Source organism: Kogia breviceps, chromosome 18 (assembly GCF_026419965.1).
Source record: "Kogia breviceps isolate mKogBre1 chromosome 18, mKogBre1 haplotype 1, whole genome shotgun sequence".
NCBI classification, from domain to species: Eukaryota; Metazoa; Chordata; class Mammalia; order Artiodactyla; family Physeteridae; genus Kogia; species Kogia breviceps.
The window spans coordinates 53,649,267-53,674,633 of NC_081327.1; the positions used below are offsets into that span (position 1 = coordinate 53,649,267).

The 25,367-nt window shown below is 48.7% G+C and overlaps 1 long non-coding RNA gene across 3 annotated transcripts in view; it reads left to right on the forward strand.

Moving 5' to 3' along the window:
- The window catches only part of LOC136793130 (uncharacterized), a 31,455-nt gene extending 7,923 nt beyond the window's left edge, over positions 1-23,532 (forward strand). Inside the window, exons 3-7 of one of the 3 annotated variants that reach the window (XR_010838001.1) lie at positions 5,024-5,220; positions 5,337-5,407; positions 5,491-5,852; positions 21,736-21,977; positions 23,344-23,532. This is a non-coding gene — a long non-coding RNA (uncharacterized lncRNA). Of the gene's footprint in view, positions 1-5,023; positions 5,221-5,336; positions 5,853-21,735; positions 21,978-23,343 lie in introns of all 3 variants that reach the window. The other 2 variants (XR_010838000.1, XR_010838002.1) reach the window with 2 other exon arrangements.
- The last annotated feature ends 1,835 nt before the right edge of the window (positions 23,533-25,367 follow it).

Below are 25,367 nucleotides of genomic sequence, written 5' to 3' on the forward strand. Positions count from 1 at the left end.
ACTCTGCTTACCTTACCCCTTGACCCCCATCACGTCCTGCGTTTCAGGCTTGATGTTGAATTTCTCATACTAAATATTGTGCCAAACGTGGAGGTGGTGGAGTTACACTGGGCTTTGCTGTCTTTCGGTCTGAACATAACCCGTCGTTTAGCTTAACTCGGGGGATCTGGTGTGGCTCCAGTCAGCAGGAGGCTGCTGGGAGAGGAAGGTTCCCGGCACCCACTGAGATGTGTCATGGTCACGAAAGAAACCTGTCCTCAAAAAGAATCTGTGTTATCAACATCCAAAGCCTTAAGGAAGCCAGGACTGCCGTTGGAATCCCTGGGGAAATGCCCAGCACCTAAAATCAACAAAAAGATTTATTGCATGTTTCATCTTTTTGACTAGTGTAGTAAAATGTGGCTACCTACTACCCATCTGTTTTTTGAAGTGTGCAGTAGGTTTACATTTTCTTGCCACTGTTTAAGTAAAAATAAAATTTTAATGAAAAAATATAAAGAATGTTTCCATACCCTGCAGCCTACAGTTCTAAAAATGGCTGACTGGCTGTGCTGGCTTTTCCGGGCTGACCTGGAAATGCAGTTGTCGTCCAAGTTCTGTGCTCAGTACGGTGCCTGGCAGAAAGAAGGTGCTCAGCAAACACCGGATGGTGGGATGCACCTGTGCACTGGAAAGCTGCAGTCAGAGAGAAGGTGGACCCCAATGAGTCAGTCTCAAAGGTCTGCAGTGGCCTGATGGGGAGGGGCGTTCTCAGGACGTCATCTTGGCTAAAGGGAGATTTAGACTCTGATGCTGGCTCCCTGAGACTTGGAGACCGAGACCCATGCCCCTTGAGCCTCTGTATCTCCTTTCACTCTGGGCTGGGTGTTCAGCTCCCCACAAATCCCTGTGGAAGAGTCACCAGCCAAGGGCTGGGGACTCTGTTTAGGGAATTTACATTCCTTATCATCACCATCGTGCTTTCAGCTACGAGGGACCGGTAATCTTTCTTGCATCCGGTAACTCACAGATTTAAGAAAGGGCATTTGCTGACTCTTGTAAGTGGGAGTTTGGGGGTGGATTCAGGCCTGGCTGTATCCAGGTGCTCATCACCACCAGTCAGCTCTGCTGTCCTCTGCACTGGCTCGCACCATCATGGTAAAATGACCACCAGCAGTTCCAGATTACATCTCATAGTCTGACCTGCCGATCCCTTCCAGAAAGAGCTTCCCTGGCCCAGAGTCTCCCCCCCACACACAGCCATCCTGGGGTCACCTCTCATTGGTCTGGCTTGGAGCACGCGCCTCTGAGCCAGTCATGGGAGCCTAGAGGGATGGAATGAGCTGATTGCCCAGGCTTGGGTCAGTGCCCTCCCCTGAGACCAGAGTTGGGCTTAGCCCACTAATCAAAGCGCTGGAGTTGGGAATCGGGGAGAAGAGTTGCCTAAATAGAATCGTGCTATTTCCCACAGAGAGTGAACCAAGTAGTTCAGGACGATGCTCCTAATTTCCAGGTCTTTCCCACTCTTTCCCCCACTTTCCCACTGAACCACCACCTTCTCCAGCCAACCCAGCTAGCTTCCCCCATTGCCTGATAAACCCTGAGCCCCTTTTCTGACAAAAACGTGGAACCCAAAGCGTGTCTCTTCTTGTTACAATTCAGTTTAATGCTCAACTTGAGCCTTCAGTCAATTCACGGCTCTAAAAAAATTAGAGGACGTTTATTTAACACCCACTGAATGCCAGAAACTATCACATAGGGAGATGAGAGATGTGCAGTCTAGAAAGAGCACTGCTGAAGGCGACAGGGCCCTGGGTTTGGAATGAAGCCGATCTGGTTTGAAGCCCAACTCTCACTGAAGGACCGACTGGCTGCATACCTGGCAGGGCCCAGCGCAAAACGGAATGCGGGTCCTTTGTTCCGAAGCTGGTAAGAATTTCTAAGGCGAGGGGGTTCCCTGAGTACAAAGCCCTGTGCACAGGTTACGGGCCACGAACCTGGCCCAGCCTTATTGCTCACAACCTCGGGAAAGTCACTGGACCCCCCCAGCGTCCTGACTCTCATCTCTGTGAAGGGATCGCTGTGCACGTCCCAGTACGACCGTGGATGTGCAGTGCGGCGGGACAGGGGGCTCAGGTACCCATCTGGTGGGTGAAGGGAAGGAGAGAGAAGAGGGGATGGGAGGTAGGTGAGCGTGAGTGGAGACCCCGCCTCCACCCACAAACTGAAAGATGAGCCTGGTGTCCAGACCCAGCCTAAGAGCCGCCCCAGACCTCTAGCTGCCGTCAGCCCCTGGAGTCCAGCAAGTCCCCAGACTCAAGAGACGTATTCACAGGAAGGGATGGCCGGGAGCCTGCATGATTTACTGCTAATTCTCAAAACTAAAGCAAACAAAGTCCCCAAAGCTGCTGCTTTTGCCTGAGATGCTATTCCTTCGCTCCACTCCTTACCTAGAGGACACCTACGTCTACTTAAATCTCAGCTCAAACGTCACTCCTCAGGGAGACCTTTTCAAATCTTGCAGACCTTGCCCTGTTTATCACTTTCATAGTGACCTGTCCTCACCTTTCAGAGCTCCTCTCGTGGCGTGTAGGTATACCTGTGGTTATCTGATTTAACATCTTTCTCTCTAGTCTGTAAGCACCAAGAAGGCAGGAACTCACCATTTTGCACACAACTGACTCTCCAATGTCCTGGACACTGCCTGACCCACACCCATGAATAGGCATTCACTGAGTGAGTGAATAAGCTTGCCCAGCATCACACAGCTAGTATGAAGCAGAGCTGGCATTCAACCCAGACCTCCTGACCCCTAAACCAGTCCACGTTCCCACTTTATCGTGTTGCCAAATAGGAGAAAATATCAATTGCAAATAGGATAAAGAAAATAATGTTTTTCTTTTTCCATGATAAAACTTTCCACTGTATTATGTCATGTTTTCTTGAACCCATACAAAAACATGATCCTGCCCCTCAGAGATAAACCCCAGTTTCTATGCCTTCTCTGCCTCCAAAACATTAATAAAAAATGTTATAATAAATAGCTGAGCCAGGCAAAGAAGTTTTTTGAAAGTCAGGGGTGGGGAGGAGCAGGTGGCAGGATTCCAGAGTCCCAGAAGCACAAAGGATTCTACAGGTCGTCTGGGCCCCCATCACCACTCTAAAGAGGGGAATGGAGGCACAGAGAGGTTAAGTGACCTGCCCCAAACCACACAGCTAGTTAATGCAACGTGAATCTCCTACTCTCAGACATATGCTCTTCCCACTTTCTGTGTTTCTGAAGCCAGATTGCAGCAGATGCCTTTTTGGCGGCTCAAGAAGATGCTTGCCTTGTTAAGTAAGCCCCGCCCGGCTGTGCCACCTCCTGCTTTCCTATCGCAGGGGAAGGACTACTGAGTGTCTAATGTCTTATTTGGGTTCCCCCAGCAGTGAACCCTAAAGGTGTAAGTATGTGAGAGGTGAAAGAAACACATCAGGGACTGGGAAAGTGAGGCAGAGAAGGGAACGCAGCTGATAAAGGGTGGGTTGTCAAGCCAGCTTCCCCTGTGGGCACCTGGAGCTTGGTAGCCCTGGGGCACTCTGGGAACCAGTCTAGGGCATGCCTCAGACTTATCCCCCAAGGGGTAAGGAGGCTGGAATATTTATATACCAACTTCCATCAGCCATTGCTTGAGCCCTGCTGGAGGCGGAGGGACTGGGAATGAAGTGGTGTCGATTCACTGGCATTTGTGGCAACAGAGGTTCCAGGGGCAAAATAAAGCTCTCAGGCGAAGAGCTGAAGGTTGCCGGCAAGTCAGGGGTCAAGTGGCAAAGGTGGGCGATATGGGAAGGACACTATGGTGACTAGAATTGTGTCCCCCCAAAAAGGTATGTTGAAGTCCTAACCTCTGCTACCTATGGGTGTGAGCTTATTTGGAAATAGGGTCTTTGCAGATGTAATCGAGTTAATAGGGGGTCATAATGGATGAGGATGGCCTGAAGTTCAATGACTGGGGTCCTTATAGGAGGGAAATTGGGACAGACACAAAACACCCAGGGAGAGGCCATGTGAGGATGGAAGCAGAGATCGGTGTGATGCAGCCACACACCAAGGAACGCTAAGGATGCCCAGAGCCACCGGAAGCTGGACGAGCCAAGGAAGGACCCTCCCTCAGTAGTTGCAGAGGGAATGTGGCCCTGCTGGCCTCTTGATTTCAGATTTCTGGCCTCCAGAACATGACACATTTCTGCTGCTGTGAACCCTCCACGTTGTGTCACTTTGTTGAGCAGACCCAGGAAATGAATACAGGCCCCCTACATCACACCAGTCGACAACTGGTGATTCAAATTCCCTCGCAGCAGCCACCGCTTGAAAGACACTCCGTGCATGGTCACACAGCGGTTGGCAGAGCCAAGATTTTTATCCGGGTGTGGCTGCCCCCGAAAGCCATGGGATAAGTTTCTCTCCTTTTCTCCAATCGACCTTTCGCCCCAGCTTTGTAACCAAGAAAGCTGAGCTGACACTGCCAGGGTCCTCCTTAGCAGGCCAGATGGCAGACACATCCAGAATCTTCCATGTGGTAATCATTTTAATGCTTCAAGCCCGCTGAGGTGGAGACCTTTCTAATACTCAGTACTTGGTTGAGAGAATGAGGGAAAGGTCTGAGACCTTTGTACTGAAGATACGGGAAGGTCAGGGGAGAGGCAAATGGCAGAGCTGGACACTGAACAGCAGTCCCCTTGCTGCAGCCAAAGCCCTTGCACAGGCCACCTTTCCTCCCCAGCTGACTGCCCCTCCTTGGCCAGTGTTGCCGGTTGGGGGCACAAGCATAGGAAAGAAGCTGCTCTGCCCCGCCTATTAGGGGACGGTGAAGACATACTGCTTCCTGGGCTGACACTGGGCCCGTCAACATCAACAAGAGGGAATAGGAGGCTCGGCCTTGGATGAAAGGAGAACCCATGTGGCCTGGCGTAGCTGTTCCCTCAGAAATGCCAGGTCAAGTTGCACTTTAGTGTAAGGAATCCTGGCTTATTTTTACAAGCCTCCATTTCTGTGCGACTCCAGAAGTTCCAGGGAGGCAACAGCAGCCTGGGAAGGAGGAGAGAATTCAACTCCGAAGCACCCCACAGGGCAGAAGTTTGAGGACAGCGCAGATGGTTTGGCCAGGCCCGTGGACTGTGGAGAAATGAGCGCTCGGGCACAGCCAGGAGGCAGAGGCAAGCGGAGATCACGAGGTCAGCCGGCAGGGGGAAGGGTGAGGGGTGAGCGAATATCTTTCCTTTGTATATTTCTTTACTGTTTGAATTTTATAACGGTCACATTTATGCATTACTTCTAGAATCATTCTTTCTTTCTTTGTATTTCCTTCCTCTACAAGCACGAGGGCCCCTGCTGTTCTCCCGTGGTAACGGAGCTGCGGGGATTGGCGGGGAGAGGAACCCTGACAAGGTATTAGTTCCAGGTCCCTGAAATGACGGAGAAATCCGTACTTTAAAGGAGCATCTGGTTACTTCTGCTCTGCTCTGTGGCAGCCTGGCCGACGGGATGGGCAGTCCAAGGTCACAGCCACCACGAGCAGCCCTGAATAGCTGGTTGCTTGGATTCGCGCTCCAGTTCCTCACTCCCTTGCTGAGCGGCGGCGGTCACGTCCACCTACCGGACCCGCAGGGGGCGTGGCGCTACGCACGCTCCGCCACAGGCATGGCCACGTGACTTGCTGTGGCCAATGGGAAGTGGCGCCGGGCCTCTCCACGAGGGACGGACGTGCTGGGACGTGCGGCACAAAGCCGACCGCACGCGGACAGTGAGACTTGGGAGCGTTTTCCTGCCAACCTAAGCCCGAGAGGGGGAAGCCGAGGCCGAGGCTCAGCGCCACCGCGTACCTGGCGTGCAGGTGTGTGTGTGCGTGTCTGTTGTTTACCCGCGGTTAGGCTCGTGGGTTCGATGGCGGAACCTGCTATCACCTTGAATGATGTGAAAGCCGGCGCTGAACTGCCGCAGCCCCACGGACGCTGGCAGCGCTCTCAGGTGACCTCGTTGGGTCACGTGACAGGGCACGCCTGGTCCTCTGGCGGCCTTTTGACCCTGAACACTCAGCCATTTATTCACTGAGTATTAGTGGTCCCGGGTGCCGGGCCTCTGAACTTTCCCGATGTATAGGCATGATGGGGACCTGGAAGAAAAGTGGCACAGACCCCAAGATACAAAAGGGAGATTGTGAAGACCAACACATGTTTAAGTAAATATTGTCAACTGAAAAAAAAAAAAAATGCACAACGTGAGAGTTGTGAGTTAATTTTTCTTTATGTTACAATGAGGAATATAGCCCAGGAGACAGCATTTCAGATAGCTCTGAGAAAGTGCTCTAAAGAAGTTGGGGGGGGGCTTCCCTGGTGGCGCAGTGGTTGAGAGTCCGCCTGCCGATGCGGGAGACACGGGTTCGTGCCCTGGTCCGGGAGGATCCCGCGTGCCGCGGGGCGGCTGGGCCCGTGAGCCATGGCCGCTGGGCCTGCGCGTCCGGAGCCTGTGCTCCGCGACGGGAGAGGCCGCAGCGGTGGGAGGCCCGCATACCGAAAAAAAAAAAAAAAGAAGAAGTTGGGGGGAAGGTCAGTATATGTGTGATTTTGGTGAAGGCGGTACATGCAATCAAGCACAGATTTTTGCAGAAGGTTGCTGCTAGTCTCCTGAAGGTTACTGCTAGTCACAAGCGGATGTCACCATATGTGATTTTAGTGATTTTCTCCATATAAGGGGATGCGAGAATTGGGCTCGTAAAATCTTCTGGAAGTATCTAACTGTCGGAAGGCCTGTTCTGCCAGTTTTTCCCAGAGCACAGAGTGCCTCATTCCTGATCTCCACCCTGAACTCCTTTCAGGGGTTGTGGAAGGTCAGCGCTCACAGCAGCTTGTGACTTCATGCTTGTAGAGGCAGATGGCAAGTGCCGATTTTTAGCTGGCAATATCTATGAAATGTCTCATTGCACCAGCTTTGTGAATGGTTGTGGTAATACGCTGAGAACATCACTGCATTTGAGGGTAAGTTGCAGCTTTTGTTTTCTCATGTCACAAAACTTCCCAAGTGTGCCGGATACCTGCTGAGAGCTCATAGCCAGCTGTTGACTGATGGTGGAATTATTATGGTGGAATTATTATGTTAGGAAGGCTTCAGCGGTGACTCTCAGGCCCACTTGATGTTCCATGAAACAGAAGGGGGGTGTTTTTTCTCACACAGCAGGAAGCCGAGAAAGGGTCAGTTCCCTCTCTTGTATGTTTGGCTGGAGACAGTCATGTCGTTCCTGAACCCAATACTGCGAATGAGATTAGTTTTATTTATTAAATGAAACACTTACTCTGTGTCAAGCATCATGCTAAGCACTTTTCAGTACTAACTCAATCCTCTTGCAGCCGTGTAAGAAGGGTGTAATTATTATCCACACTTTACAGATGAGGAAACTCGGGCCCAGAGAAGTTAGGCTACTTGGTCAAGGTTGCACAGCTTGTAGGTGGAAAAGCTGGGATTTTCCTCTAAGCCGGCTGACTCCAGAATTTCTGCCCGTGCTCTACTGTCTCTCAGTGCCCTCGGATGGTACAGACACATCCTGGAGCCAGGGGTGGGAGCAGCTTCTCCTGAGGGGTGTCTGCTTTGAGGACGGGGTAGCTGCTGAATGGGATCACAGTACCTTTAGGAAGGAGAGCTGGGACGAATGCCCACTAGGTCCCAACAGTGGTCTCTCCCCTCTCTCTCCTCCCCTTCATCTCTTTCTCGCCTCCCCCCGGGTCTGTGCTTGCATAAAGTGGACAGCTAAAGACTAGTAATTGCTTCTCTCCCATGATCTGTGACCCTCGTCAGCCCTCTGCCCTTTCCCTCACTTTCTTCTTCTCGCTCTTTGAGTCGTATTATGAAATGACTTTTGCAATGTCAGCCATAAATAGATTAGGGGAAGAAAATCTTTTGTTTAAACAAATTCTAATTTTCCAAAAGGTGGTGAATAAACACTCTGGGATGCATTAGAGATCAGCAAATCTTGTTTGCGCAAAATCACGCTTCAGTTTCTTTATATAGGCAGAAAACAGCAGTTCTGACGACCTTGCCAGAAGCCTCTTTGTGTCAAAGGATTGGTCTCACCATTTAAGTTTGCGTTGCTCAGAAGAGGCTGAGCCTTCACATCCGGGTGGGAAAACGCTTCTGATGGAACCAGGTGGGTCGTAGGCTTGCCCTGGGGCACTGAGCGGCTGGTTCCTCCCATTCTACTGCAAGTGCCCAATCCCTTCAAATGAACACATTTTTAAGGGTGAATTATAAAGCGCCTTTACCAAGGAGGAGAAACACCCACAGCCTGGGTGCCGGAGGACTGAGCCCCAGGCTTGGAAGAGCTCTCGGTGGCTGTGCAGATTTTGCTGCTGTCAAAAGCAGAATGTTCCTTTCAGCACCCCTCACCGGTGGCTCCAGTGACTGCTTAAGCCACAGACCAGAGAGGGTCTTCAGTGACGCTTCAGGGTGGATGTCACAGAAGCCACCACGGCCACATCAGCAAAACGGGGGGTTATTATAAGGGACAGGCTGTCCTCATGGAAGTGAGGGCAGGCAGCGTTCCAGGTACTGGCACTGCATGACACATCATCCCAAAACCTAGTGGTGAAAAAGAACCACTTTTTTAGTGCTTGGACATTCTTTGGGTCGGGAATTTGGGTGGGGTGCAGCAGGAAGAGCCTGTCACTGCTCCACGATGCCCAGCGCCTTCTCTGGGAGGCTCGGAGGCTGGTGGTCTTGTCTCTCAGGTGGCTGGTGGTTGATTCTGGTGGCTGTCTGGGACCTCGGCCGGGACTGTCAAGGGAGCATTTACATGTGGCTTCTCCCTGCGGCCCAGGCTTCCGCGAGGAGGTGGCCCAAAGATCTCCAAGTGCAGGGAGGGGGACTGCCCCACAGACTCAGCTGCTGCCTCCTGGAAGCCATTGCCACCTCTGCGCCGAGGCCACACTTGCCGTGGCCACGCTGTGCCCAGCCAGTGACAGAGGGTGGCAGAGACACTGAGCCTGCTCCGCTCCTGGAGAACGCAGGCTCCTCTGACGGAGACCCTGGCTGGGGGGCTCCCTGAGAGACCTGCCAGCCTTCCCTGAAATGGCTCTCTGGGGGAGCAGAACCCCCCCTCCTTAGGTGTAGGCAGCACAGAGTGACCTTCCCAAGAGCAACTGTACAGTGAAAAGCCAAACAAATCGAGGTCAGCATCAACCGTGATAAATCATGTTGATCGTACGTACCCTTCCTTGATAATGGTGTGACGAGAAAGACACTTTACCTCTGAAAGTCTTGGTCCCCAGAACTCATCACCAAACTCTGACCGTGAGAACAACATCAAACAAATTCTGAAACGGGAACATTCTACAAAACACCAACTGGTGCCGCTCAAAACTGTCAAGGTCATCAAAGCAAGCAAAGTCTGAGAAACTAGGGTAAGGCTTATAAGAAAGTACTCGTCTGGGGGAGGAAGATTTTACAGGAGCAGAAAGAATTGGGCTGGGCAAAGGAGTGAGGAAAGTCGGGCCCAGAAATTGGTCACTGCGAGCGGGGCTCTGAGCTCGAGAGGTCCTGGAGCTGCTGGCAACTCAGAGGAGACTCTGTGGCAGGAGCCCCAGGCCACCCGCAGTGTGCTGGCCTCGTCCTGGGGCTGGCGACCCGATGGGGCCCTCCTTCCAGGCATCTCATCCACGCACATCGATATCCAGAGGAAAGAATAGCAACACCTCCAGTAACTTTTTTTTTAGCAAAAGGAGGAAGCTGTCCTCGTGGCCCGCTGGACCATCCACCGCAGTGAAAACAGGTAACCAGAATCTACCCCTGGGATGGAGATGGGATCACCCTCTCTTTCGTTTTTTGGGTGTTCTTAGCAAGGAGGGTGACAGTTGCTGGATTGGTACCAAACTACATCCGCCAGCCAGAGACGGAGTGGATGCCGGAAGAGCCCTGGGAGGCTGCGCTGGTGCAGGCAGGGGTCCAGACAAGGGATGGTGGTGCCTGAGAGGAGCAGTGGACCCTGAGAACTGGATGAAGCGGATGTGTATTTGGGAGGTGGAGTCAACAGGGGTTTCTTATGGATTGGGTAGCTTGGTGCAAGAGATGAATTCTTTATATGGATTCGGTAGTATACGGTGGTTTTCTTAAATTCGGTTTCACAGTAATCACACCCCAGAACCACAGAAAGCACTGTTCTATTGTAAGTGTGAGCCTTCCGAGAGGAGTGATCGCATTCTCTATTAGTAACGTAACATGAAATTCCGTAAGAATAAGGGCCTAGGTTACTGGCTGTGTTTTCTATCCCTACCAGTGACTTCACCAAATGGTCCAGTCTTGAGCACTTAGAATCAATTCAGTCCAATTTGGAGTAATTTTTAAAGGAAAAATAACCCGTTGTATTCAGTCAATTCCATGTTTAATAGAAGTATGCCACTTAAGACTCAGCTTGATTAAATTTAAACTATAACTGTGTTAAGCATAAAGTAAAACATAATGGCTTTTATTGAACCAGCCCGAGTCAAAGGCCCCGTTCAGATTTCTTATGGTTCCACGTCTGCATTGCCCGAGTCATGCTTTTCATAAACAACTTCTGAAATCATAAAGCCTACGTTTATCAGCGTGGCTATTACCGTCCTTTCTTGATGAATCCGAGGAATAAAGCATTGTCACATTTGCTCTGCTCAGAGGAAGGTGGCCTGCCAGCGTGTGTTATTTTTACCCCGGAAAGGAATTCTGTAACGAGCGAACCCTCAGCACGGCGTGGCTTCCCCGCCCGTGTGTGCTCTTCTTCTGGTAGGAGCCTTGTGAACACTTCGAAATGGCTCTGAGCCGTTACTTTGATATCCTTCAGAGCCACACTGTTTGCTATAAACCTTAAACTTCATTTGCAGGCAGCATAACCCTCAATTCATACACAAACTTTTAAAGAAAACTGGGCAATTTCCCAAAGCAAATTACTTCTGAAAGGTGAGATAGTGTCTCATAAACTGAGCCACTTCACAATTGATAAGGGCTACGCTGAAAAATAGGACAATTCAGATTCAAACTACCTCAGCACTGAAATCAGGATTCCAGTTGGTTTAGTTTTTTGTTTGTTTATTTTTGGTGTGGTGGTATTTTGGGGGGTTATTTCAGCTTTTCGGTTTGTTAAATTTTTTTTTTTTTTTTTTTTGCGGTACGCGGGCCTCTCACTGTTGTGGCCTCTCCCGTTGCGGAGCACAGGCTCCGGACGCGCAGGCTCAGCGGCCACGGCTCACAGGCCCAGCCGCTCCACGGCATGTGGCATCTTCCCGGACCAGGGCACGAACCCGTGTCCCCTGCATCGGCAGGCGGACTCTCAACCGCTGCGCCACCAGGGAAGCCCGGTTTGTTAAGTATTTTAATGATTGATGATACCTAGCATTGGCAGAGGAATGGATACTCTCGTAATACGTTGATAAGGATACAGATTGGTACAGCTTTACTGGAGGGTATTGTCGCAGTAGCTATTAAAATGTTTAGAACGCAGCACCTTCATTTCTAGATATTAAAGAAAAACTTACTCGTGTGCAGAGACAAGAACAAAGATATTCCTGGTAGCCCTGGTTGCAAAAGGAGAAATTTATAAACAACCTAAAATCCATCAAGATGTAAATAAACAGTACTGTACGTACTTTCAAAAAGAATGAGCTAGGCCAGTCAATACCGATGATTATTATCAAGACATGTTGGTGGTGTGGGAGAGGGAATGTGGTAAAAAAAAATGAATCAGGTTTGAACATATGTTAGAGAATGCCCCCCACACACACTCTTTTTCTATATGGGTACATGTTTGGGTAGATCCTTGGAATGGGTCTGGAACTGTAGAATCTAGTCTGCACTCAGTAGTTGAATGAATTAATGATTGGACTAATACACATGACATCTGCCTCTCTAATTTTGTCCTGGAGTTTTAAACAGTGCAACTTATTTTCAAAACCTGTGCGTGATTCTCCTAAGAGGGAGAAGTCCCCTTGAGGGAGCCCCCTTTGCTGCCCGGCATGGCGACCCCCTTTTTACCTGGTCGAGATTTCACTCTGTAGTGTGGATTAGTGGTGATTCACAAACCCTGGTGACTGTGCTCCTGGAGCCTTCCTCTCTCCCCACCCCTCTCCCTCTCCCTTATTCTTTCTCGTATCCTTTAGATGGGAGTTTGAACATCCCTTCTGGGGAGAGAGGTTGCATAGCAACCCCTAGCATAGGACAGGTCACTCTGCGATCTGTGTCCTGATGGCACCGGCTACGGTCTCTCTTCACACTCAGCATAACTGTGATTATACAACCATCCTGTAGTTATGTCCAACCAAGAAATATTCCTGACCTGCAGAAAATAGTGGAAGTAGACTTGTATACAGACCACCTAGACTTTTATACATGGTTCATTTGTTCAATATCTATGCCCCCTAGACCCCGAGAGTTACATAACCTCTATGTGCTTCTGTGTATTCATGTTAAAAATGGGGCTCATACTCTATGTCATAAGGTTTTGGTGAGAATTAAATATCCTTTCTCTGTTTTTTATTAAAGTATAGTTAATTTACAGTGTTGTGTTAGTGTCAGGTATACAGCACAGTGATTCAGTTGTGTGTATATATAACTATATATATATAACCAGAAAAGAATATATATATTCTTTTTCAGATTCTTTTCCCTTATGGGTTATTACAAAATAGTGAGTAGAGTTCCCTGTGCTATACAGTAGGTTCCTGTTGATTATTTATTTTATTTATAGCAATGTGTATGTGTTAAACTCCTAATTTATCCCTCCCTCCACCTTCCGCTTTGATAACCATAAGGTTTTTTTCCTATGTCTATGGGTCTATTTCTGTTTTGTAAATAAGTTCATTTCTTGCTTGCTGGCTGCGTTGGGTCTGCCTTGCTGCGCGCGGGCTTTCTCTGGTTGCAGCGAGCAGGGGCTACTCTTCGTTGCAGTGCGCGGGCTTCTCATTGCGGTGGCTTCTCTTGTTGCGGAGCATGGGCTCTAGGCTCGTGGGCTTCTTCAGTAGTTGTGGCACGCGCGCTCTAGAGCATAAGCTCAGTAGTTGTGGTGCACGGGCTTAGTGGCTCCGCCGCATGTGGGATCCTCCCAGACCAGGGCTCAAACCTGTGTCCCCTGCTTTGGCAGGCGGATTCTTAACCACTGCGCCACCAGGGAAGCCCCCATTTGTATCTTTTTTTCAGATTCCCCATATAAGCTATATCATATGATATTTGTCTTTTTCTTTTTTACTTAATTCACTTAGTATGATAATCTCTAGGTCCATCCATGTTCCTGCAAATGGCATGATTTCATTCTTTTTTAGTCTGAGTAGTATTTCATTTTATATATCTATATATAGATATATATAGATGTATCTCACATCTTCTTTATCCATTCATCTGTTGATGGGCATTTATGTTGCTTCCATATCCTGGCTATTGTAAATAGTGCTGCTGTGAACATTGGGGTGCACGTATCTTTTCGAATATAGTTTTCTCTGGATATATGGCCAGGAGTGGGATTGCAGGATCATATGGTAATTCTATTTTTAGTTTTTTAAGGAACCTCCACACTGTTCTCTGTAGTGGTTGTACCAAATTACATTCCCACCAGCAGTGTAGGAGGGTTCTTTTTAAAAATATCTTAATACTTGTAAATCAAACTGAGTTTCCATACTAAGTAATAGTGTGACTTGTTACCCAGCAAACACTGACTGCTGCATTCATCATTGTTTCTTTCATGCCTAGTGGGGTGCTGGCACTAGTAAATTCCCAATAAGTATTTATTGAATGAATGAATGAGACCATGAGCAAAACAAAGAATTGATGAATGGGTGAACAAATGAAGAGAGATATGAGGGAAGCAACCCTTTATTTCTGTTGGATGGATTAATTCCACGGAGTAGGAGGATCAAGTTATAACAGCAAGGATCTCTTTTTTTATTGCCAATTTCATAGACGATATGCTTAGAAAGAGCAATGTGATCAGGCATAATCTTCTAATCGCATTAGAACAACTTGTCATGTCTTTTCTGTGGATTGTAAAGAACATCCAGATTTCAGCTCCAGGTCCCCTGACTGCTTTAAAAACCAAACCATCCATTAATACATTCCAGGAAATTACACTCAAATTGGTTATCTTACTTATTAGCAAGATTGATATTTCTCCTTCCCTCAACCACAGATAAAAAGTGCCATTTGGGAACACTGACAGTAATTTGAACTCTATGGAATTCCTTAGTTTATCTTTGTTGTGTATACCAGAAATCTTAATTTTCCACTCATATTAAGTTCTTACTCCTGAGGCAAAATCGGAAGGCAAAAAATCTTCAAAGCCACTGAATTGTGTTTTTGTCTTCTTGGATTTCAGCTCTAAAACAGAGTCAAGAAGACAAAACTAATTAGTTCGAGTGTCACAATTGTAATTATCTAATTTGCTTTACTCCCCAGATTTTCAACATTTAAAATTTTTTTCATGCCCAAAAGTCAGTAAATACCATCTAGAGTTAAATAAAACATGGAGTCTTAGAAAAAGTTAATGAATTCAGCTTCTGTGGGTTTTATCAGCTTTTTTCTTAGGTTTAAAGGGACAGTGAACTTGTTTCTCTTGATCGTGCGCATGTGTGTGTGTCCAAAAATGTGGAGATTTCTTTAGTTCAACTTCAGATTCTGTTACTATCAAATGTAAGTAAAATCAAATGCTTTCTCATTAAAAACAGTATGTATAGTAAAACTCCTCCTTTTCAACAAAGCCTATTGGTTGGTTTTTTTATCCATAGAGCAGAGACCAAATACTGAGAAGGATGGTTGTTTGCGGGGAGTAGACTACTGAGGGTGTTTTGTTCTTGAGAATTATTCATTGCCCTTTTATACATCGTTCAGCTTTTAGAAAACATACCCGTGTTATCATTTTTTGAAACGATAAAAGTATTAATGTTTTTAAAAACCAAATAACTAAATATTCTTCCTAGCTTCCTCCAAGTTAGCACTCCGCCTCAAAACGTCTTGCTTTAAAAGCACACAGCAGAGATAACACGTTTGGGAGCGATCAGCATGTAGAGAGGGTCGCTGTGGCCATAGTAGGAAATGACCCAGCGGGAGAGGAAGAGGAAATGAGAAAAGCAAGCATCTCCTTCCTCAGAAGACAAGCTGAGACCAAAGCCTCAGAAGGAGTGAGCTCGGAAGTGTCAGGACAGAACAGACCCTCCTACAGTCAAGGGTGCAAAGTTTCCAAGAAAAGGCACCTACAGGATCCCCTACCCTCAAGAGTCCTCTGCGGTTCACTCATATTTGGATTTCTTTGAATCCCAATGAGATAGAAATTCCAGAACACTGTGTGCTAGAGACCTGTCACGGGGTTTCACCTCCCTAGTATTTTTCTGAAGTGGACGCCATGTCCAGAAACCTCAGGAGGCGCCCCAGACAGCATCCAGCCCTGTGCCGTGGGCGGGAAATCTTCATTACTGACCCTCTCTGGACCTCCAGGGCAGCACCACGAGCAGGACAGCTGCGTAAGTCCCCCGACACGCAGCCCATCCCCCAGCCCCTGTGGTTTTTAGAAACCACGAAAGACACCTTCTAACCACAAACCATGGTGCTTCGGTTTTTGGTGTTTTCCCTGGGACAGACTTTGTGGGCTCACAGTAAATCGAAGGATAACTTACTGGCCTATTGCGTGGAATACAGAGGGTCAAGTCTACTCCTCATCTGCCTGCAAACAGCAAGTAAAAGGATCACAAAAAGATGCATGAAAAATTGTGTATAATTTTTGAGTAAAGGAAGCTTTTCCAAGTGTGACACAGTGCTTTGCAGCCATGAAGGATATTGATGCATTTGACAGGGAAATGAAGCTGTTCTGTGTGAAAGTGCATGCCACAAACAAGCCAAAGGATGTGACAGACTGGGAAAACCTATTTGCATATCCATAGGCCTGATTTCTTTAATATGAAAAGCGCTCTGATGAAGCAACAAGAAAAAAATGCATGAGGCAATCAACAGACAGTCCTCAGAAAAAACAGCTATTAACTGCTCTTAATGAGAAGAGGCTCAGTCTCACTTGGCAGAAAGAAATGCAAATTTAAATTACACTTGCGGGGCGTCCCTGGTGGAGCAGTGGTTAAGAATCCACCTGCCAGTGCAGAGGACACGGGCTCGCGTTCGAGCCCTCGTCCGGGAAGATCCCACATGCCGTGGAGCGACTAGGCCCGTGTGCCACAACTACTGAGCCTGCGCTCTAGAGCCCATGTGCCACAACTACTGAGTCCATGTGCCACAACTCCAGAGCCTGCGTGCCTAGAACCTGTACTCCGACCCGCTCGCTACAACTAGAGAAAGCCTCGTACCCAGCAACGAAGACCCAATGCAGTCAAAAATAAATAAAATTTTTAAAAATTAATGTATACAAATAAGTAAATAAATGAATTACACTTCAGCCGCCCTTTTCCATGTATGGACTGGCAAGGGGCGTGGTCTCCCTGGGTGGGAGGGGCTTAGTGTACGCCTAAGTCTGTGTCTTTCCAGTTTTACAGCAGGCGCATATTTTGCTTTTTCAGAAATAAATGTTTAAATGCAAGCAAACAGAATTTCTAAGCAAGAAGGTTTGAAATGGAGAATTTGTGGACGTTACAGCTTCTCCCGCAGGGCAGAGCCCTTTGGCCTGTCTGTTCATTCATGCAACAAATATTCTCTGAGCAATTATTGTGCCTGGCATTGTTCTGGGCCCTGAGAAACAGCGAATGAAGGCCCTGCCCTCGTGGTCCTGGCATTCTGGCAGCGGAAGACAGACACTAAATAAACAAGTCAGTATGTGGTATGCAGGTGATGATGAGAGAGAAAAAACGGGCAGGGAGGAGAGATGGAGAGACCTCTGGTAGGTCGTTGGGGTTGGCCCTTGTTTTTTTCACATAGCGTTCTCAAGAAAGCCCCTACGAAGACAGTGACATTTGAACTGAGAGCTCAGAGAAATGGGGGAGCCAGCCGTGGGGATATCGGGGGCAGGGGGAAGTGTCCTAGGCAGAGGGAGCCCTCAGTGCAAAGGCCCTGTGGCAGAAGCGAAGCTGGAATGCTCCAGGGGATCAGGAAGGCCAGCCAGGCTGTTGCTAAATGAGCAAGGGAGAGAATGGGAGGAGGTGAGGCCGAAGAGGCAGTGCAGGAGCAGAGTGAGGTTTACACACGGCCGAGAGGACAGGCGAGGCCGGCCCAGGCCCTGGCACCGTGCCAAGCGCAGAAGGCGGGCTCTTCCTTAAATCTCTGTTGGAGTTGAATTTCAAACGCAAAGGGTCATTGTGTTAAGGGAAAACTCCCTCTAACTACTGTTTTTCCAGCCTTTATGAAAAGAGGGCATCGAATCATTTTTTTTCTAATTTTCTTCTTCAGTTATTAATGCTTTTAAATGTTTTCTCTTATGTAGTGATAAATTACATGAAGAACAAAGCCGACGTGGTCTGGGCGAGCCTTCTCTAATGAGTTGTTCTATGCCGGTTGCTAAGATTTTATCGAAGACTTCTGCATCTGTCATTCCAAGTGCTGATGATCTGTTATTTTTTGAGAAATAAGACTTCTTTCATGGTTCTAGAACATTCCATCATAAGGATACCCTTATCATTTAGCTATATGGGATTGAGTGTTAGAGGAGGGTTTGATTTCACTACCTTCTTCTTCCACCCTCTCTTCCCCCCTCTTCCACCCCTTCACACACACACACACGCCCACGCACACACGCACCCATATACCACACACACAACACATCCTGCCTCTACGTTACTAGCAGAGGTTTTCCGGAAGGGACATTTTCTGGGAAGGCAGAGGGCACGTGTGCTGGCATGCTAGGAGGAGAGTTCTGGAATCTCGGTAGGGAGTTCCGTGTATGCTGATTCTGGAGCCCACCTGCCCGTGGCTCGGTGAGAAAGCCCATGTGAGCAAGACGCACCCCAGGCCTCTCCCACACCCAGGCCGCCTGGAACCTCCCCACCAGTGCCGAGAGCCACGCTCTCTCCCACCCCACACGTTTATCCCAGCTGGGCCCTGGGCCCTGTATCTGGAGTCCCCCCTCCTTCTTGGCCCCCCAAATTTCAGTTTGTGGGCGACCTGAAACAAGGTCTCTCGCATACACTCTCCCGGGCAGGGCGAGCCGCCCCTACTGCTCTGGCTGGGGCACTGGGCCACAGCCTTAGCAGGGCGCTCCTCCCGCCAGGCCGGCAGTGGAGCCGGACGGTCAGGGCACGGGACAGTCAGGGCTGGGGACGGGAGGTCAGCGTCACTTCCAGCCTTTGGCGTTACGTGCTTGGTTCGTGTTGGGAAGACACACGCTCCACCTACCGTACACGCACGCAAAGGGAGGGGGGACGGTGAGGCTGGGAATTAGTTCCCTCCCTGCCTGGGCCTCTCGCTCAGGCCCGGCCCTGCAGGGCAGCCTGTCCGTCCGGCTTCGCCACACCCACCCGCGGGCTCGTGCCGGCTGAGGAGCGCCAGGGCTCTCTGCTTTTGCTGGCTTTTCTCCGCTCGGCCCACATCTTTGGCAAGTTCCCAGTCTGAACTGACCACATGTTTCCTGCCAGGAGCCTGCCCGGCCCTTCAGGCCTTCTCTTCTCATCTTGCTGTATCACCAGCTTCACCCTGACGTGACTGGGACCACCCGAGACACAGCCCCCTTCCAGGTCCCGGGCAGGAACCGGGCAGGAGCCCTCCACCCTCAGGTTCCCCCGTAACTCCCCAACCAGGGTCTCCTCCGAAGGACCCACGCGCCTGATCTTCCCTTCTGCTCCCCACACGTTTCCTGTGGAGTCAGCGACAGAGGGCGTGCCCCACGCGGCAGACTATACAGTGTCTTTGTGCAATTTAGAAAGATGCGTCCCTTCCGCAGGATACTTTACTTCCATCTGGCAGAAAATCACTGTAATGTACTGATTTTGTATCTAGAAAACTCTCAGGGTAAGATACACAAATCTACAGCATCTCTGCCATGAACGGCAGGCACCCCTTAGAGGGCGTCCTTGTGCAGTGCACAACCTGCCCTCCCAGGCCCTGCCTTCCCGGCTTTTCTCTCTACATCATATATGTGTTCTCCCCAGCTCTACTCTCATGACTGAGCATTAGGCATTTCGACGTCTTGGGAGGAACTCTAAGGTCAAATGGTCAAAATCAACATCTTGCTAGAAAGATCAGGTACCCACCTGCCCTGCCCTGTCCTATCCTATCTAGAGGTGATAACTTCCTATTTAGTCTTCGGAGGTAGACTGTTTCAGGGAGAACATGTTAAAAGATACCAATCTAAATGTCAGCAAATATATTTTCTCCTTCACATGTGCCAGAGACGACCCCTCTCAATCCTCACTGGCTTGTGAATTTGTTCTCTTCTCCATTTTACAGTTACTAGAAATCGAGGCTCCCCAGGACTAAGCCCCTCCCCCAGGGTTTTGCTGTACTACGTGGTCTTCCCACCTCAAATCCTCTAATTAAGTTCATTGGAGAACAAGAGACCAGAGAAGGTGGGACATGTGACCACGAGGACAGGGTTGTCTGAGTACCTCGGGGTGTGAGCTTGGGTGTCCCGTTTTCACTTAGGGAAAATTTTTAAACCGCAGTCAAAAGCCATTTTAGAAATATACGCTGGGAAGGTGATAATGGTAACCTTTAATGACAGTGGCACTTGCAAAACGTGCAGTTCAGGAAGGACTGATGCTTGATCCAAAAAGCTCTTGTTAAAATCCAATCATCTTGAGCAATGAGCATTAGCAGGAGATGCCTGCAATGAACAAAAACACAGGAAAGGTTAACGGCCTTCTTCGCTAAAAACGATTCAGGGCTTTATCTCGCATTTCAGCTCAGCCTCAGATCTGTGCATACGCTGAAGATTTTTTTTTTTTTTCGTTTTGGTAATCAGGAGAAAAATTGATTACCAAAATTATAATTAAGAGCTGGGAAGATATGCAACAATTTGGCTGCTTCATTTAGCGTGTATTTCAGGTTAATTGTGTGATTTCACTAATGAAGATATTTGCATGAATATTTTCAGTGGCTATATTCAATTTATTGTGTAATGAACACTCTACTAAGCAGAAGACTTCACTTCTTGTTGGATTCAGGACGAGACAAAGGCTGAAACTCTCAATGAGTTTCTAGCCTCACGTGTCAGGCTCTTAATGAGTAAATCCGTTAAACTCCCCTGGTGGAATTTACACTGCCCACTTATACAACTGGATTCTTCTCTAGTTTTGAAAAAGACTATAAGATTCCAAAGGAAGTGGAAAAATCCCCTTTATTACCACTTTTTGAAAAAGTATATCAAAAAGCAGTATTTTTTCCATGCCTATCCAATTTTAGTTTACATGGGTCATCACAACTTATTTCCGTTTAAAAAAAAATAAATGTGATGCCTATAAAATTATAAAGAGACTAGGAAATATAAAAAAATCAAAAGAAAATGAAAATTATCCACAATTCTGCTACTCAAAAAGAACAGTGTTAAAGTTTGGGAGTGTATGACTCTAAATATTTTTCCTTTGCGAAAGTGTACTTTTCATTTTTTACCAAAATGGATTTACCGTATGTACAGCTTCTTATTTAAGTTATTTCTTCACCTAACAATAAACTGTGAACACTTTCTGTATCAGTAAACATTCGTTCTACTGCTGTGTAAAGGTACAAAGTTTTTCATGGTGTGGACGTGTCATAATTTATGTAAATGACCCCTTTTGCTGGATGTTTAGGTTGAATGCAGTTCACTTTATAAGCAGCAGGCAGTGAACATTCTCAGAGCTCCTTGAGCACATTTGTCATTATTTCCTTAAGGTAAATTCATAGATACTCAATGCTTAGAAAGCCTTGATAGATGTTGCTGACTTGACCCTAGAAAGACGGACATTTTAAATCCCACCAGCACTGTGGGATAACGGCGCATTTTCCTGCAGTCTCACCAATATTGGGGCCTGATGCTATCATTTGAAAATGGTAGCTAAAAAATTTCTCTCTCTGTTGATTTAGTTTGCTTTTCTTCACTAACTGGTGGAACTCGTGATTATTTATCGGCCATTTATGGTTCTTCTTTGTGAATTGCCAGCGCAAGTGCCTTGCCCATTTGTCAAAACTGGGTTGTCAGTTTTTCTTTTTCTGTTTCAGGATCTTTCTGTGTTTTCAGAATATGACCATTAATCTGTACGTATGGTCCAAATATGTTTCCATTGATTTCAATATTTTTCTACTGATGCAAGAAATTTGCTCACCACGTTCATTCCGTGGGAGGAGCCGCCCCTGGGAGGGCCGGCAGGTCGGTGTCCCAACGCCAGCAGCTCGCAGGCTGTGCGCTTGCCGGCTCAGGCACTGCCCAAGGGCTTACTGCCCCAGTTCACTTAGTTCTCATACTATTATCTGCATCTTACCCGTGAGGAGATGGGGGTTCAAAGGGCTTCGGTACTTGACCCAGGTCACTCGGGAACAGCGTCAAGATTTGAACCCAAGCAGTCTCTCTCCAGGGCCAGAACCAGACTGCACGGTGTTGCTCGTAGCAGCGGATGATAGAGCAAGCGTCCATTGCTGTGAACTTCAGGCTCCGGCCAGCTGTACCTATAGGAAGTTGCTTCCGTTAGGAATGCATGACAGATGGCACATCAGATGGCACTCCAACCACAGCGGCCTGAACAAATAGGGGTTTTCATACAGGGTTGTTGAGTTATTGCTGTGTGTGATATGCCAACGGTGAATTGCGTGTAACAGTGGCTGCCCAAACCTTGAAGCGTCTCTGACAGTGTCTGTGACTACGTGTGTTTTTATAGGTCTTTGCCCTGCTTCCGGGTGCAGGCTTGAGAGAGGAGGCAGCGGCTGAACGTGTTCAGTCCGCGGCCGGGTTGACAGCGGAAGATGGCCCGGCACCAGCTGATGCCGTGCGCTCCCCATCGGGCGCTTCAGCGCCTGGTACCAGTTCCAGTGGGCGTGCAGGACGCCCCGTGGGGCTGGAAACGGGGGAGCAGCTGCACAGGATTTAGAAGCATCACTACCCAGCTGCACCCAACCTAAGGTGCGTATTCTCCCAGCTCAGCAACCCTGCCCCGGTGCAAACTCCCGAGAAGCCTGGTGGGTCCAGAACCCTCATCATGAAGGAGCTTGGGCCTCTCCGTGGCTTCACTCCCCTGCTTGATGTGGGGAAAGACCGCAAGTGAGAGAGCCAGGTGACACCTTCCCCGGGTCACCATTAGCATCCTGGGAGGATGAGGGCAGCACACAGAGGAGGCTTAGACGGAGATGGGTCCCTGGCTCGGACCCTCCCTCACCAGGGCCAGCTGAGGCCGGGGGCAGGGGGCGGCTTCTCTTTCCACGCCGAGGCTCCCCGTGGGTTGAATCTGGAAGATGCCAGGAAACTTCCAAAAAGCACAAAATAGTGTTCCTGTAAAAAGCTATTTAGCGTGACTCTAGAATGCAAGGAATGATCCTAGGTGGATCCTGGATTGGGGGGAAATTGCCACCCAGCCTGGGATTAGATAGGGAAATATGAGTTATTATTAAGTAATAGTGTGAAATCATATTAAGCTTCCTGAACGTGATCATTATACCCTGATTATGGAAGGGGAGGTTCCTGTTGCTAGGGGACACAGGTGACCTCTTGAAGGATCAGGTGCCTTGAACCTGCACGTGTCCCCAGAAGTCAAGGGCGGCTTCCTGGGAAGATGCTGACAGAGGACGCTGTTAACGGGAGGATTCTGGGTGAGGGGCCTGTGTGAGGGGGTGGTCATTGTTCTGTCCTTGCGACTTCTCTGCAGGTTCGAATTTTCTTCAAATTGAACCTTTTTTTAAGTGTTATTTGAAATTCTAGGTGTGATCACCATGGGTGCTAAGGAATTGCTGAGAGCCCAGTCCCGGTGCCTGAGTCCTTCATGAATTTGCCTGTGCACCCCTGCACAGCTTCGTCACGTCTCAGCCTGATGTCACACTTGTTCGAAAAAGCATCCCCGATTCAGCCAAGGCCTCCTGTGTACCCGTTCCAGTCCTTTCCCTCCCCGCCCCTCCGGACGGTCTCCCACCATCAATTTGGTGTTTCTCTTTCATGTGTTATACTTTTTTTTTTTTTTTTTTTTTTTTGCGGTACGCGGGCCTCTCACCGTCGCGGCCTCTCCCATCGCGGGGCACAGGCTCCGGACGCGCAGGCGCAGCGGCCATGGCTCACGGGTTCCCGGATGTGGGATCTTCCCGGACCGGGGCACGAACCCGCGTCCCCCGCATCGGCAGGCGGACTCTCAACGGCTGCGCCACCAGGGAAGCCCCTGTCTTTATACTTTTGACACAGCTTTATGCATCCATAAACGAGAAGCAGTATTGTGTTTTAGGTTTTTAATCTTTGTGTAAATATTACCATTCAGACCGCGTCATTCCACGACTTGCTTTTCCAGCCCCAGGTTGTTTGAGAAATGCCTCTGCAAGTAGATGTCTGTGGTCTGGCCCGTTCGATCTGCCTTTAATACACCCCATGGGTTTCAGCCTGGCTCCTGTTAACGGACGTCTACATCCTTCCTCCGGACAAGCAGCGCTGCAGTTGCCGTTCTCACCCACGGCTGCTTGAGCATCCGAGACAGGGGCCCAGAGGTATGAGTTACCTATCGGGGAAGTTAATCTGGGGGCACGGGAGTGTTCAGCAGGAGGCCACTGTCTGAGTCCCAAACAAAGCTCAGGGCTCAGAGTTTGGGCCCCGTGGGGCAGACCCCCTTTCTCGCTCCTCCCCCACCGCTGGCTTCCGGTCCCCCAGCACCCGATACAGCCACCTCAGAAGTCAGGTGTCTCTGTAGTAACGCTGTGTAAGCAATAGTCCCAAGCTCCGGGCTTACAACAGGCATTTATTTCTCATTCATGCATCAGCAGGGGAGCGAGGCGAGGCTCTGTTCTGGACATTGGGCTGGGTTCCAATCTACTCCGTGGGTCTTTTATTCCTGAAAGGCTGATGGCTTTCTGGGACACGCTCTCCTTAAGGCCAAAACTGGAGCACAAGAGGCTAAGCCAAGCCACGAAAGCTCACGTACGGACCCCGGTCCCGTGCGCTGTGTATTGTCTGCTCGTGGTCCACCGGACAAGGCGAGTCGGGAGGCCAAGCCCTGAGTCGCTGGAGGGAGCCTGCTCCACCCACAGTGACGTAGTGGTGAGGGCAGGAGGGCAAGAAGCACGGTGTGCAGGTCAAGCCACACCCGTCACGGGTACAGACCTTCCCCCGCCGCGCTCCTCCTCCCACACGCGTGCATACGCACATGCGCACGGGCACGTGCGTGCACACACGTTCCGTCACAGCCTGTCCTCCCCTTCCTCCGCCGTTCCCTCCTGCCCACTGCGCCCCCGCCCCCAGTTCTTTCCGGAGCTGAATTGGGTTGGGGAGTGACCAGGTGCCTGGCACACTGATCAATAAGAAAGCAAAGGCATCACCAGGAAGTAACGTATGAGGATTTTCAACAGCCAAGACGTGGAAGCAGCCTAAATGCCCACCAGCAGAGGAATGGATAGAGAACTTGTGGTCCATGTATACAATGGAATATCACTCAGCCATTAAAAAGGAACGAAATCATGCCGTTGGCAGCAAGATAGATAGACCTAGAGATTATCATACTAAGTGAAGTCAGTCAAAGACAAATGTCATATGAAATCACTCATATGTGGAATCTAAAATATGATACAAATGAACTTATTTACAAAAAAGAAATAGACTCACAGACATAGAAAACAAACTTATGGTCACCAAAGGGGAAAGGTGGGGAGAGAGAAATTAGGACTATGGGATTAACATTTATATTATATATAAAATAGATAAACAATAAGGACCTACTGTATAGCACAGGGAACTATATTCAATATCTTATAATAACCTATAATGGAAAAGAATATAAAAAATATATATATATATGAAACTCAGTCGCTTTGCTGTACACCTGAAACATTGTAAATCAACTATACTTCAATTTAAAAAAAGAAAGTGAGGTATTAGGATTTTCCAGAGAAACACACCCAACAGGATGTGTGTGTGTGTGTGTGTGTGTATAATGTATATAAGTGTATATAAAATTTTATATATATAAAATGTATATATATATGTATATGAAAATGTATATAATGAGGAATTGGCTCATTTAGTGACGGAGGCTGAGCGTTTCTGCGAGCTGCTACCTAGGAAGCTGGGGCCCTAGGAAAGCAGGTGGCATAATTCAGTCCAAGTCCAAAGGTCTAAGAAGCAAGGGAGCTGATGGTGAAAATCCGGGCATGAGGGCAGGAGATGAGATGAGACGTCCCAGCTCAAGCAGGGAGGCAGGAAAAAGGGGGGCAGGTTCCTCCTTCCTCTGCCTTTTGTTCTACTCAAGCCATCAACGGGTTAGATGAGGCCCAGCCACCCCGGGGAGGGCATCTACTTCACTGAGTCTGCAGGTTCAGATGCTGACCT